This window comes from Triticum urartu, chromosome 4, assembly GCF_003073215.2.
Source record: "Triticum urartu cultivar G1812 chromosome 4, Tu2.1, whole genome shotgun sequence".
NCBI lineage: Eukaryota > Viridiplantae > Streptophyta > Magnoliopsida > Poales > Poaceae > Triticum > Triticum urartu.
In genome coordinates, this window is record NC_053025.1 from 187,326,596 (window position 1) to 187,342,879 (window position 16,284).

Below are 16,284 nucleotides of genomic sequence, written 5' to 3' on the forward strand. Positions count from 1 at the left end.
CAGAAGCCATCAGGATTGCTACAACCATTGCGGATACTTGAATGGAAGTGGGATAAGCTAGGCATGGATTTTATCACGGGATTACCAAGGACTCGTTCAGGCTATGACTCGATATGGGTTGTAGTCGATCGTTTGACGAAAGTAGCTCATTTTATCCCAGTGAAGACCACTTACACCAGTGCTAAGTTGGAAAAGATATACATGACCAGGATCGTATGTTTGCATGGAGTTCTGAGGAAAATTGTATCAGATAGAGGAACCCAGTTTACCTCAAAATTTTGGAATCAGTTGCATGAAACTTTGGGGGCCAGGCTGGAGTTCAGTACAGCTTTTCACCCGCAGACGGATGGACAGACTGAGCGAGTCAATCAGATTCTGGAGGACATGTTGAGAGCTTGTGCACTAGATTATGGATCTAGATGGGATGATAATTTGCCTTACGCAGAGTTCTCTTACAACGAAAGTTACGAAGCCAGCTCGAAGATGGCCCCTTTCGAAGCATTGTACGGAAGGAGGTCCTGAACACCATTGTTGTGGGATAAAGTTGGAGACCGATAGTTTTTTGGACCAGATTTGATTAAAGAGTCTGGATAGAAGGTTAAACTGATTCGTGATAGACTCAAGGTAGCCCAGTCCAGGCAGAAGAGCTACGCAGATTCTAAACGCAAGGAGACAGTTTACGAAGTCGGAGACAGAGCTTATCTTCGAGTATCCCCACTTCGAGGGATTAAGCGCTTTGGAGTTAAGGGGAAGTTAGCGCCACGATTTGTAGGACCATATCGAGTTTTGGAGCGTATGGGAGAAGTGGCTTACAAGTTGGAATTGCCAGAAGGATTAACAGGAGTTCATGATGTGTTTCATGTTTCTCAGTTGAAAAAGTGTCACGCGGAGATGGCTGACATACCTTTGAGAGACACAGTGCCATTGGAAGCAATTTAGTTGGATAACAATTTGACCTATGAGGAGAAACCAGTCAAGATTCTTGAGTTTGCCAGCCGAGTTACTCGTAGCAAGGTTATCAAGTTTTGCAAAGTTCAGTGGAGCCACCACACGGAGGATGAAGCCACCTGGGAGCAAGAGGAAGATTTGCTCAAAGACCACCCTCACCTATTTTCTAGCCAACACGAATCTCGAGGGCGAGAGTCATGTTAAGGGGGGTAGGTTTGTAACATCCCAAATTTTCAATTTGGAATGTTATACATTAGATCATCATGCATATCATATTTTATTTTGCTTTTGGTTTTGATCCTAGAAAATTCTAAGCAACTCAAGGACCCACGGAGAGAGTTGGGGATTTCGTTATTTACATATTTGAGTTTTCTCAAATTATGTACACAGGATCATTTGATTTTATTTATTTTATCATCAATTATTTCTATTACAAAAATATGAGAGAGGGAATAAAATAAATTTCCCAAAATATAGAAATATTGAGGATTTAATCAAAAAATCAAATAAGTTTTATTTCGGAGTTTTTTGGTATTTTTATTTGAATTTTGGAAAAATGCGAGTTTTTCAATGTTGTAGTTTGGGCCCAGATAAATGTTCACTTTATCGGGATTGATTTTAGGAACCCGGGAAAATTTATTTCGTGATTTTTGGAGTCCGTTTAGTATTACTTTTTATTTTTCTTCCGAGCGGAATTATTAAAAAAACGCGGAACCGACTTTGGGCCGTACCCGGCCAGGACTCCGCCTGGCCGGGGCCTTTATAAGGCGCGCACGAGGCCCGAGCCGAGCCAGCCCACCACCGCCGCCCTAACCCTAGCGCGCCCCATCCCCAGCCGCCGCCGCCGGAGTTGCACGCCGCCCGAGGTTCGCCGCCGCCTTTTTTTCCGTGCCATTTAAAAAAAATTGTTCGTCATTTTTCTTTTTCATCGGATTTTTCCGCGGTTATTTTCTGATCGCGATTTCTGATCCGAATTTCGTTTTAGTATAACTCTTCGCTCGTTTATTGGAATCAGGCGATTCAAGCGCCTGGAGTTTCATCTCGAAACCCTCTTTCCGAATAATCAACTTAAACATGTTTTTGCTACTGTAAAATTTGCCCTAGATCCAGATTACTAGAACGAAGTTGTTTTCTTTCGCCGTTTGATTTCTTTTGCTTCGTTTGATTTGATTCTTTTTGCAAACCAGGGTTCTTAAGTCGAACTTTCTGGTTAGATCTTCTATTTGAGTTTTACCTATGCATTAGATGAGTACTTATTGTATGCTTGTTGTTTGTCTGCGATAGAATACCCGGAGTGCGCCGCCTGTTACTTCGAATCTCTAGGTCTCGCGGATCATCAGCAAGGCAAGTAACACTTTGATCATACTTTTTCTACAACCCAGTTTTATTGCATTAGATCAATCCTCACACATTGCATGATAAGGATCTAATTAAATCGTGGGATGGGAAGTAGATGAGGTAGTACCTATTACCTGTTTATTATGAAACCTTTGGGAGTTACTTCTACGTTTGCTTATTATGCCATGCTATGCTAGTAGACATGGATTGGGTGAGTGATATCCATGACAGATGTGAGATTGTTAATTAATGGTTTATCTAAGGTGGCAACTTAAACACACATCTGGGTGGATTGAGGCACCTGGGGTTTCCAGGACTTGCCTGTTTTTCTTTTGGACCGCCACCCAGGCTCAAAGGGATCATGAGATTATTCATACTAGAAACTTCCGTGTGCAGCCACAAGCCATTATGGGCTCTGGCATAGTTGACTAAGTTGTGCGAAATCTTACAGTGGTAGACTAGCAGATGTAGGGGATGTAGGTGGTACGGTCTACCCGATCGTAAGGTGCTAGCACTTCTGAAAGACCATGTCTCGGTCATCCGTTTCTCAAACACCATGTAGTGCGAGAAATCCAACGGAGGCGATCGAGTCTTGTGGGGAAAAGTGCGCAAACATCTGCAGAGTGTAACAAACTAATCATGGTTAGCCGTGTCCCCGGTTATGGACATCTTGAGTATCTAGTACCTGGATTATCATGTGAATCTCAACATGTTACTCTAAATTAATTCTGTTGGGTTTTAATGATGTTACTTAATTGGGATTGAGAATGCTGTCAACCATTCTCAATGTTTAACAACCACCATGATAGTAATTAATTTATTCCTTTGAAGTAGGGAAAAATTGGCTTTACGCAAAAAATTTAACCATAGAGCTTTCCACCAGCCAAATATGCATATAGTATAGCTGTTGCATTCCATTATTCTCTATGTGTTATCTTGCCAGCATATTCCACGTGCTGACCCGTTTTCGGGCTGCAACGTTAATGTTGCAGACTTTTCAAACGACGATTGAGGAGTTTTAGGTCGTGGTTCTATACTCAGTGATGCCGTTGGAGTTGATGGACTCACTTATCTTCCAAGCCTTCCGCTGTTATCGTTATTAGATGGCCTTAAGCCATATTTATTGTAATAAGTTCTCTTTTGAGACACTCGATGTAATAAGTGTGTGATTTCTACTCTGCTATAAATCCTTCGAGTACTGTGTGGTGTCAGCATTACTAATCCAGGGATGACACCGGAGCACAGAGATAAGACTGTTTGAGGTCTGGTCGCTACATTGATAATTGTTTTGAGATATGAAGATGGTGATATTAGAGTCATGCTAGTTGAGTAGTTGTGAATTTGAGAAATACTTGTGTTGAAGTTTGTGATTCCCGTAGCATGCACGTATGGTGAACCGTTATGTGATTAAGTCGGAGCATGATTTATTTATTAATTGTCTTCCTTATGAGTGGCGGTCGGGGACGAGCGATGGTCTTTTCCTACCAATCTATCCCCCTAGGAGCATGCGCGTAATACTTTGCTTTGATAACTTGTAGATTTTGGCAATAAGTATATGAGTTCTTTATGACTAATGTTGAGTCCATGGATTATACGCACTCTCAACCTTCCACCTTTGCTAGCCTCTCTAATACCGCGCACCTTTCACCGGTATCATACACCTACCATATACCTTCCTCAAAACAGCCGCCATACCTACCTATTATGGCATTTCCATAGCCATTCCGAGATATATTGCCATGCAACTTTCCACCATTCCGTTTATTATGACATGCTTCACCATTGTCATATTGCTATGCATGATCATGTAGTTGACATTGTATTTGTGGCAAGGCCACCGTTCATAATTCTTTCATATACTCCAATGATGGGCTTCCTCAAAATGCCCTAGGTCTTCATGAGCAAGCGAGTTGGATGCACACCCAGTTAGTTTCTTTTGTTGAGCTTTAATACATTTATAGCTCTAGTGCATCCGTTGCATGGCAATCCCTACTCACTCACGTTGATATCTAGTTGATGTGAGACTATCTTCTCCTTTTTTGTCTTCTCCACAACCACCATTCCATTCCACATATAGTGCTATATCCATGGCTCACGCTCATATATTGCGTGAAGATTGAAAAAGTTTGAGAACATTAAAATTATGAAACAATTGCTTGGCTTGTCATCGGGGTTGTGCATGATTTAAATATTTTGGCTGGTGAAGATAGAGCATAGCCAGACTATATGATTTTGTAGGGATAACTTTCTTTGGCCATGTTATTTTGAGAAGACATGATTGCTTAGTTAGTATGCTTGAAGTATTATTATCTCTTTGTCAATATTAAACTTTTATCTTGAATCTTTCGGATATGAACATTCATGCCACAATAAAGAAAAAAATACATAGAGAAATATGTTAGAAAGCATTCCACATCAAAAATTCTTCTTTTATCATTTACCTACTCGAGGACGAGCAAGAATTAAGCTTGGGGATGCTTGATACGTCTCCAACGTATCTATAAATTTTGATTGCTCGATGCTATTATATTATCTATTTTGGATGTTAATGGGCTTTATTTTACACTTTTATATCATTTTTGGGACTAACCTATTAACCGGAGGCCCAACCCAAATTGCTGTTGTTTTGCCTATTTCAATGTTTCGCTGAAAAGGAATATCAAATGAAGTCCAAACGGAATGAAACCTTCGGGAACGTGATTTTCTCAACAAACATGATCCAGGAGACTTGGAGTGGGCGTTAAGAAACAACAGAGGAAGCCACGAGGCAGGGGGGCGCGCCTACCCACCTGGGCGCGCCCTCCACCCTCGTGGGCCCCTCGTTGCTCCACAGACCTACTTCTTCCTCCTATATATATCCACATACCCCCCAAACTTCCAGGAGCACCACAAAAACCTAATTCCACCGCCGCAACCTTCTGTACCCGAGAGATCCCATCTTGGGGCCTTTTCTGGAGATCCGCCGGAGGGGGCATTGATCACGGTGGGCCTCTACATCAACTCCATGGCCTCTCTAGTGATGTGTGAGTACTCTACTTCAGACCTACGGGTCCATAGTTATTAGCTAGATGGCTTCTTCTCTCTCTTTGGATCTCAATACAAAGTTCTCCTCGATCTTCTTGGAGATCTATTAGATGTAATCTTCTTTTGAGGTGTGTTTGTTGAGATTCGTTGAATTGTGGGTTTATGATCAAGTTTATCTATGAACAATATTTGTATCTCCTCTGTATTCTTTTATGTATGATTGGTTTATCTTTGCAAGTCTCTTCGAATTATCAGTTTGGTTTGGCCTACTAGATTGATCTTTCTTGCAATGGGAGAAGTGCTTAGCTTTGGGTTCAATCTTACGGTGTCCTTTCCGAGTGACAGCAGGGGAAGCAAGGCACGTATTTAATTGTTGCCATAGAGGATAAAAAGATGGGGTTTATATCATATTGCGTGAGTTTATCCCTCTAGATCATGTCATCTTACTTAAAGCATTACTCTGTTCTTATGAACTTAATACTCTAGATGCATGCTGGATAGCGGTCGATGTGTGGGGTAATAGTAGTAGATGCAGAATCATTTCTGTCTACTTGTCGCGGACGTGATGCCTAGATACATGATCATACCTGGATATTATCATAACTATGCTCAATTATATCAATTGCTCGACGGTAATTCGTTTACCCACCGTAATACTTATGCTCTTGAGAGAAGCCACTAGTGAAACCTATGGCCCCCGGGTCTATCTTCCATCATATTAATCTTTCAACACTTAGTTATTTCTATTGCGGTTTATTTTACTTTGCATCTTTATTTCTCTTTATCATAAAAATACCAAAATATTACCTTATCATATCTATCAGATGTCACTCTCGTTAGTGACCGTGAAGGGATTGACAACCCCTTTATCGTGTTGGTTGTGAGGTTCTTATTTGTTTGTGTCGGTGCGTGGGACTCGAGCGTGATCTCCTACTGGATTGATACCTTGGTTCTCAAAAACTGAAGGAAATACTTACGCTACTTTACTTCATCACCCTTTCCTCTTCAAGGGAAAACCAACGCAGTGCTCAAGAGGTAGCATGCAACTTCAGAACTTTCAACATAAAGAGAGGAAACTTGATATTATTGAAATAGGTAAAAGCATATGTTCCTCTCTCATAATAATTTTCAGTAGCATCATGAATGAATTCAAAAATATAAATATCACATAAAGCATTCTTTTCATGATGCATAAGCATATAAATTTTGTTACTCCCCACATAAACAAATTTATTCTCATGAAAATTAATGGGAGCAAACTCAACAAAATAACTATCATGGGATTGGAAATTAAAATCATGATGACAAGTTTCATGGTTATCATTATTCTTTATAGCATACCTGTCATCACCATAATCATCATAGATAGCAACTTTGTTGTCATAGTCATTTGAAACCTCTTCCAAAATATTGGATTCATGATACGTCTCCATCGTATCTACTTTTCCAAACACTTTTGCCCTTGTTTGGACTCTAACTTGCATGATTTGAATGGGAGAAAAAAATAGGGGAGAAGGATTCATCGCGTTTTACGATACAGAGCCGCCGCCAAGCGCTAATCTCTCTCGGGAGGGTTGATCTGGAGTTCGTTTGGGGCTCCGGAGAGGGGAATCCGTCGCCATCGTTTTCATCAACCTTCTTCCATCGCCAATTTCATGATGCTCACCACCGTGCGTGAGTAACTCCATTGTAGGCTTGCAGGACGGTGATGGGTTGGATGATATTTATCATCTAATCGAGTTAGTTTTGTTAGGGTTTGATCCCTAGTATCCATTATGTTCTGAGTTTGATGTTGCTATGACTTTGCAATGCTTAATGCTTGCCACTAGGGCCGGAGTGCTATGATTTCAGATCTGAACCTATTATGTTTTCATGAATATATGTGAGTTCTTGATCCTATCTTGCAAGTCTATAGTAACCTATTATGTGTTATGATCCGTTAACCCCGAAGTGATAATAATCGCGATACTTACCGGTGATGACCGTAGTTTGATGAGATCATGTATTCACTAAGTGTTAATGCTTTGGTCTGGTACTCTATTAAAAGGAGGCCTTAATATCCGTTAGTTTCCAATAGGACCCCCACGGGAGGGTAGGACAAAAGATCTCATGCAAGTTCTTTACCATAAGCACGTATGACTATATTCGGAATACATGCCTACATTACATTGATGAACTAGAGCTAGTTCCGTGTCACCCTATGTTATAACTATTGCATGATGAATCGCATCCGACATAATTATCCATCACTGATCCATTACCTACGAGCTTTTCACATATTGATCTTTTCTTATTTACTTTTCCGTTGCTACTGTTACAATCACTATAAAACCAAAAATATTACTTTTGCTACTGTTACCGCTACTATCATATTACTTTGCTACTAAATACTTTGCTGCAGATTTTAAGTTTTCAGGTGCGGTTGAATTGACAACTCAACTATTAATACTTGAGAATATTCTTTGGCTCCCCTTGTGTCGAATCAATAAATTTGGGTTGAATACTCTACCCTAGAAAACTGTTGCGATCCCCTATACTTGTTGGTTATCAAGACAATTTTCTGGCGCCATTGCCGGGGAGCATAGCTCTATTCTTTGAGTTACTTGGGATTTATATTTGCTGATCACTATGAAGAACTTGAAAGATAAAAGAACCAAGATTTTTCCCTCAACTACGCGGGGAGGTAAGGAACTGCCATCTAGCTCTGTACTTGATTCACCTTCTGTTATGATAAACTTGCGACACCTACTCCTGCTATTCATTCTGGTATGTCACATGTTATTGATGATGCCACCTCTGCTTTGCATGATACTTATAATGAAACTACTTCTATGCTTGAGAATATTGTGCCATTAGGTGAATTTCTTGATGAACAACTTGCCAGGGTTATAGAGAATGAAATTATTGAAATTGATAATATTGATGAAAGTGATGATGAAGATTGTCCCCCTAGATATGAATTACCTGTTGTTCCTGAGGGTTATGTTATGGATGAAGAAACTGCTACAGATTTCTTAGCTTGCAATGATAGATCTGATCTTAAGAAATTATTAGCTAAGCTTAAAGAAAAATCCTTAAATGCTAGAATGAAATATGACTCTACTTTTGCTACTTCACCTATCTTGTTTTCCGATAAGGATTATGATTTCTCTGTTGATCCTAAGTTAATTACTTTGGTTGAATCTAATCCCTTTTATGGCTATGATTTTGAAACTATTGCGGCACGTTTTACTAAATTAACTTGTATAGCCACCCTGTTCACCAATGATGAGAAAACTCGCTATTACTTTATCCTTAAGTTGTTTCCGTTCTCATTAAAGGGTGATGCTAAAACATGGTTTAATTCTCTTGATCCTGGTTGTGTGCGTAGTCCCCAGGATATGATTTATTACTTCTCTGCTAAATATTTCCCCGCTCATATGAAACAAGCTACCTTAAGGGAAATATATAATTTTGTGCAAATTGAAGAAGAGAGTCTCACACAAGCTTGGGGGAGACTTCTCCAATTACTTCATGCTTTGCCTGATCAACCTCTCAAGAAAAATGAAATACTTGATATCCTTTGTAATGGACTAACCGATGCTTCCATAGATTACCTGGATTGTTGTGCTTGTTGTGTTTTCAGGCAAAGAACTGTTGATCAAGCTGAATTGCTATTGAATAATATGTTGACTAATGAAAATAATTTTACACTTCCTGAACCAACGCCTAAGACAACTCCGAAGAAAAGGGGTATTCTATTTCTCAATCCTGAAAATATGCAAGAGGCAAAGAAATCTATGAAAGAAAAAGGTATTAAAGCTGAAGATGTTAAGAATTTAACATATATTGAAGAAATACATGGTCTTGATAACCCGACACAGGTAGTAGAGGTAAATTCTCTCTATAGATTTGATAAATGTGAAATCCCATCTATGAAGTTTGCTAGCCAATGCTTGGATGAGTTTGATGACTTTATGGTTAGGGAAGAAGACTTCAATGCTTATGTTGGTAGCCAATTGAAACGTAATGCTTATATGATTGAACACTTGAGTGATTATATGTCTAGAGTTAAAGGTGAACTTAAACTTATTCGTAAACATGCTTCTATGTTTACCACTCAAGTAGAACAAGTACTTAAAGCTCAAAATGACTCAAGAACCTTTGTATCCTGAGGGCCACCCTAAGAGAATTGAGCAAGATTCTCAGAGAACTAATGTTGACACACCTAGTTCTTCTATGAAGAAGAAGAAAAATGATAGGACTCTGCATGCTTCTAGCGAACCTGTTGTTGACACACCTGAGAATCCCAATGATATTTCTATTTCTGATGCTGAAACACAATCTCGTAATGAACATGAATTTAGTAATAATATTAATGATGATGTTCATGTTGATGCTCAACCTAGTAATGATAATGATGGAGAGATTGAACTTGTTGTTGATCTTGATAACCCACAATGAAAGAATCAACGTTATGATAAGAGATACTTTGTTGTTGTGGCACCCCGGCTCAGAGAAAGCCGGAACGCCCCGTATTCCAGCCTAGATATCGGAGAGAAGTCTTCTGGAATACGACACTGCTTAGCATAGAACAAACCGGCTTTGTATTATTACACGAATATGATTACAAGGTCTCCGATATTACAATGAATAACATCGGCATGACGACACTACACCATCCTCAGTTGCTCTATGCAAGCAGAAGAACAACTCAAAGCAGCGGAATAACTATAGCAGCGGAAAATCTATTGGCAGAGGAACAACGAGTGATGGACTCCAATCCACAGGTACTCTGGCTAGAACGCTTATCCTAGCTCGGGAACACAGGAACAACAACAAATAGACAAGCAATCCAGGCACGACCTGCAAGCTGGCATGACACGCCAGGACAGTACATTAAATGTACTTGCAAGCTCACAATAAACCAGAAGCATTCAAGACAAACAACAGCATGGCAATTACAGGATTAAACAGGAATTAACATGAGATCCTCATAACAACATGACATGAGCAACATTGACATCCAAAGCAATATTCCCAAAATAATACCAGATACCATCATGAAAATAATCATAATAGACACTAAGAAATCAAAGGCAACATGAACATGATACAGCTAGAACAATATAAGCATGGCATGAACATATAAATCTGACGATACTAGCATGCAACATGATGACACTCTATATGCACCAATTATTCTGCTCGGGTTATCTCACAACCATCACATGCATCACTTACCATCCTCGGACATCACACGATCATCTCAGTATCAAATCAAGCTTGGTATAAACAATACCGTAGTAATCATTAAATGACCACAAGGAGCTTGATCTTTACCCATGATTTCTTGTACAACATCACGAATATCCAACAACTCAGTATCCTCGATACCACGGTGATCCTTCCAGCGACCACAACCAAAGTAACTCATGATCCTTACGGCGATCATCACCAAAGTAACTCGTGATCCTTACAGAGATCACCACCAAAGTAACTCGTGATCCTTACGGCGTTCACCACCAACGTAATTCATCACCGAACCAAGGTTATCATTAATTAAGTTATTATTAATATTGTTGACCCACGGTGGGACCGACACGAACTGGATTGCTATCGATAGACTTTATATACACTCTACAGAGGTAGCACACTGTACCCACACCACGGAACCCATGGCCTCGCACTCCCATTCGAGTGGACCAATGGCGTTCCGACAAAACCGATCTACTGCCGTGACACTCTCCCGGCAATTCGACCCACTCCCAACTGGGCTGGTCCTGGGTGGCCCCGTGTCTACCAAAGACACCCCGACCACCATCGTGGTCAAAACTCCCTCATGGGGACCGGATCCATAAACATAAAAACAACGGGGACACAAAGTTATGTCCGCCTACCTGATCAGGGTAAGCACGCCCATAACCTTCCCTCATGGGAGGCACCGGCGAGATGCACGACAATAGACCTACTTAGGACCTGACCCATAAGGTAAGCGTGGTTGCACTGGTCAGTTTCGATCTGGCGGCACCATGACTCGGCCAATAGTTGTTCAAGTTCAATTAAATCTGGTAAAACTTGAATGCAAAATGCTGAGCAATGATAAAATAACATGATGCAATGATAATGCGTGAGCATAATATCAACATAAGCACGGGATGCAACATAACTGTCCATCATATCAACTATGAAATAATCTCCAACTGAACATGGCATAATGACGAGCATAAATATTACAAGTGCAACACTACTCATAGTATAACATAACATGACCACTAACATCAACCATAAATAACATGCAAGAACTTATCAATAACATCATCGAGTAACACTTAACCAACAAACAGCAACAGAACAATGCCTACTAATAGTACTCGGTAACTGACATTAGTCATGCACCGAAGAGCATGACCAACCCAACATGTACTACTATCAAGCATGGCAAAATGAAATTAATACTAGCAACTAGCAGGGCATGACAAACAGGTGCATAACAACATAGCAAACAAGTAAGCACAATCCCATAAGCATTTCTGAAACAACGATAACCATGTTTTAACCAAGCAATAATTTAATAAATATTCAAGTTGAAAACCATGGCACTGCATGACTATCATGCAAATGGGTATTGTGGCTTGCGTGGGGGTGAAGAAGGCATCGAGAAGAAGTGCGGTGAAGCCGCGGAAAGATTTGCCGGAAACAGTTCTCTCCCGGAGGGGCTGTTTACGTGCAAGGGCAAAAAGGTCATTTTCACAGTGTCAAACCAAAGTGAAAGTGGAACCAACAGAACGGGCTCGACGAAACAAAGACGTGGGCTTTGGATTCACCACATTTGGAGTTGTGGTTAAAAAGGTATAGATGTTTTTCTGCCAAGGACCTATCTATAATGAAATCATCACAAACAAGCCCTCAGCCGGAAAAACAGAAAGCGCCTTTTTTGGAAATACGTTTTCCAGAAAGAAAAACACATTTTGCAACGAAGAAGACCAGAGTACGCTTTCTTGCGCGGGAGACGTATTCCCGGGAATACGCCTCCACTTATCCACATCAGCGGAGGCGCGGGGTCAATGCTGGGACGCTGACGGGTGGGGGCCGCGGGTCCCACTGCCCAGCTGGCGAGGAGATGTCGTTGCCTTCATCTCCTTCCCGAGCCCGCCCGCAGAGTAGAGGACTGGGCACGGCACCGACGAGGACTGCCGGCGATTCCGGCCACCCAAGGCAGCGCCCGACCCACCGTTGGACTCAGGGGGCCGAGGAGATCCAGTCCAGCTACGATGCAGCTGCGGAGGAGAGCTCGGCGGAGCGGGACACCAGCCGCGGCGGACGGTGACCTCGGGCAGAGGCGGAACTCGGGGATACGGTGCTCTGGCGACGAGGCGAAGGGTTGGGTAGGTGCTCTAGTGGTGGTGTGGTCTGCTAGTGGTGGAAGAAGGGAATGGGAGAGCTCGGCTTGAGCCAATTTAGGCCGGAGGGGGCAGCGGCCATGGCGGCGATGGAGACTCTAGAGAGATCCTTGGGCTCGAGGGGAGGGCTAGGCGGTGTTCTGAGGGTGGAGTGAGCCTAGTGGTGAGCTCGGAGAGGCTCGGGGAAGGGCTTAAATAGCTAGCGGGGCAAGGTGCCGCGCTGTCATCGCCGCAGACGCGTGTACGGTGCCGCGGACGCGTCTGCACGCGCTCGAGCCCGAAGGTAGACGATGGGGGAGACACAGGGGAGAGCTTCACTGGGCAGAGGCGACCAAGGGAGCGCGGAGAGAAGGATCTGAATGCCATTAATGCCTTGTCGGCACTGTGCGTCCGTGGGCACGTAGCGTTTTGTAACGGTGAGCAAGCGGACGCAGGGCTGATGGAGGGGGGGAAGGGCTCCAGGAGAACGGCGACAATGCGGGCTAGCTGCTGGACATGCCCGTGCTCGCTGAGACGCCGAGCAGAGAAGGGGCCCGAGCAAGAAGCCATTCTGGGCGCGGCAATTGCATGCCAAAACGGTGGTCACCGCGTGCAAAGGTGCACACAGTGCCACGAGCTAAGCCAAACATGTCTGGGGTGGAGTTCTTCCTGGGGAGGTTGCATCTGATGAGGTAGATTGGTTAAAAGTGACACGGTTAAGTGGTAAACCACCTCTGAAGTTTACTGTAGTAAACTTGATTGAGCACTGCTGATCCACAGAGAATTGATTGAGGTCAATGGAGATGTCTGGTAGATTGAGGTAAAGAAGGACTTACATCCTGGTAATTTGGAGAGGATTTGGATCAAGATTTAACAGAGTTGCTTTGTAACTGCCAAAGATGGTCCAGAATCAAGATTAGCATGATGCTCTCAAATGGAGAAGCCAAAATGAGCTGAACTTCGGCAAGGCAGGCTTATTTGGCCATATGAAGATGCTGCAAAAGGTTTCATACCAATTGGATAAATCAAAATGGTACTTCCTTCACAAACATTCCCACTGACCAAAAACTTGCAAACATTCTAGAGGACAAATGGCTTGACGAAACATGCCCAAAATTGGTGGAGGTAGGTTATATGGATAAATGAAGGCCTAGAAAAATTGGCAGCCATAATGGAGCAAGATACAATATACTTGCTTCACAAACTGAAATTTTGGACAGAATCAAAGAATTAAAGGGGAGCTCATATGGAGGCATGACATGAGCTCTACATTGGTGGAGGGCTATGATATCATGATATGAGGGATCATGCGAAATGGAAACTCATTTGGATATGCCTAGCTTGTACTTCCTTCACAACCAGTTCCCTTAGACAGGAACTTTGGAAAATGATAATTAAATAATTACTAGGCAAATGAGGTTGCACTTTGGCATGTGGCAATTATATGGATAGAAAAAGGTGTCCAAGGAGTTTGAGGTCAATAGAGAAAAGTAAAATAACGCTTGCTTCACAATGTGCCATTTAGGGCAGAATAGGATATGAATTAATTGAGCATGATGATAAACATGACAAATGAAATATTTTTCCATATTTGAGAAAGATGTGACCCAAACAATTTATGAGAATTATTTGGGAATTTTAGGAGTGATGGAAATAAAGGTTGCTTCACAACCTAGGGCAAATTGAGTTATTCCTTTAATAAAAAAGGAATATTCCCAATAAAAAGAATATTGGGATTTGGGCTAGGATGAAAATGACAGGGTCTAGGGAAGGATTTGGGAGTGACAAGCCACTCTGGAAGCAAATAAGAAGGCATCTTCTTCAGTTTCCAAACCACATAGCCACGGAAAAAAGGAAACTCAAGCAAAAACCGCAGAAAAACAAAAGAAAAAGAAAGGGCCAAAAATCAGGCTGTCACAAACCTTACACCCTTAAAGAAATCTCGTCCTCGAGATTTGGTTGCTCAGGGAACAAGTATGAAAATACTGACTTAAGGAAACCGTTTCCAACTCGGGTATCATTTTTCTTATTTTTGTTCCAACTAAATTTTTATCTGACTAGCCCTAGGGTGGTTTGCTTTAATATATCCATATTCTGATAGATCTTACCTTGCTTGTTCATGCTTATACAGACTCCAATTTCTTTTTAGATCTGCTGAATTAGCTGACCGTGATTGATCCTCATGACTAAAATATATGTCGGTCTCACAAATCCAAGAGTGATTTCCGCTGGTTGTGTCATCCGGCTCTGACAATCTTTCATGAAGTGGTGATCAGATTTTTCTAGTTGACACCCAAGCCCTAACTCCTTGCTTTGGGTTTATCCACTAAATGCAAGTCCTTAGGGTTCCAAACAGTAAATTGGGTCATAACCGCTTTCCTGACAGATTCTGGCTTATCGCGGAAGTTTCGGAATCATCTTAACTCATTCCACTTTCTTGAGTATCGGATCCGTACCAAATATTTGATTGTTGCCTGTCGTGGCTAACATATGAGTTTGACCTATAGGAAAATATCTGCAGACTTGACTGGCGGCGGTTCTGCACCACGCGGGTCTTGCAACAATTTTCATACCCACATTACTGGTCTTGCTCCTTCATTATTGTTTTCTTGGTCTGGATCCTTGGTTGAAAGAGTTGGGTCATATTGCTTCTTTGTATCACCATAGGTACGGTCGGTACAATTTTTCGGCAATTGTAGCCTATCCTCATTTTTCTAACAAGGTACCCCATTAAATGGCAAGTTCAACACCCCTCAAGTTCTGAGTGATTCTTGCTTCTGACCAAAATGTTGCAGATCTGATTCCTGGGATTTACTGCCATATGCTGTCAATTCACAGCGTACTACCTTGTACCAATGTCTTACTGAGGAAGATTGGCTAGCTTGAGCTTGAAACTTTCATCGGACAGCTTGCTGAAGAAGACTGGGTATCGTGCTTCAGAAGCTTACCCCCTTAAAGACTTTGCTGGGGAAATAGTCAGTACCTTATGCCGGAAGCTTTTCTGGTTGCCTACTGAAGAAGACAGAGTACCTTGTGCGGTAAACCATCCATATATCATACTGAGGAAGATAGATGAATCTTGCCTTGGAAGCTTCTCGGGTATCTTGCAAGGGAAAACTGGGTTGCTTACACCAGAAGCTTCTTACTATGATATGCAGACCGATTTCCACATATATATCCATCTTACAATTTTTGTTATTGATTTCTTGTATGAAACGGGGTTTTTCAGGACTGTCCTCCTTTCTGAGTACATGCCATATTCTTGCTTGCTTCCAGGTACGTCGGGTTCCAAAATCATCCTCAACGAAAAATTAAACTTGTATCTGAGAAATATCTATGATAATATTTTCCACACAATTTATCTTCTTGCTGATTTGATCATGTCTGCTATGAGGAGTGCACACTGAGGAAGACTTGACACTCAGTAACATGACCAGATATTCCCAAATCTGAATGCAGTCGGCCGGGAATTCCATATTGTGGTGAGGAGTGCACGTTAATGCAAACTTTATACTGACATTCCATCCAGGATTTCTTTTGTATTCAGGCGAGCTATTTCCAATTTCAATGAGGCCTGCTGACAATTTCATTCTGTTTAGCTGAGTTTCCAAAT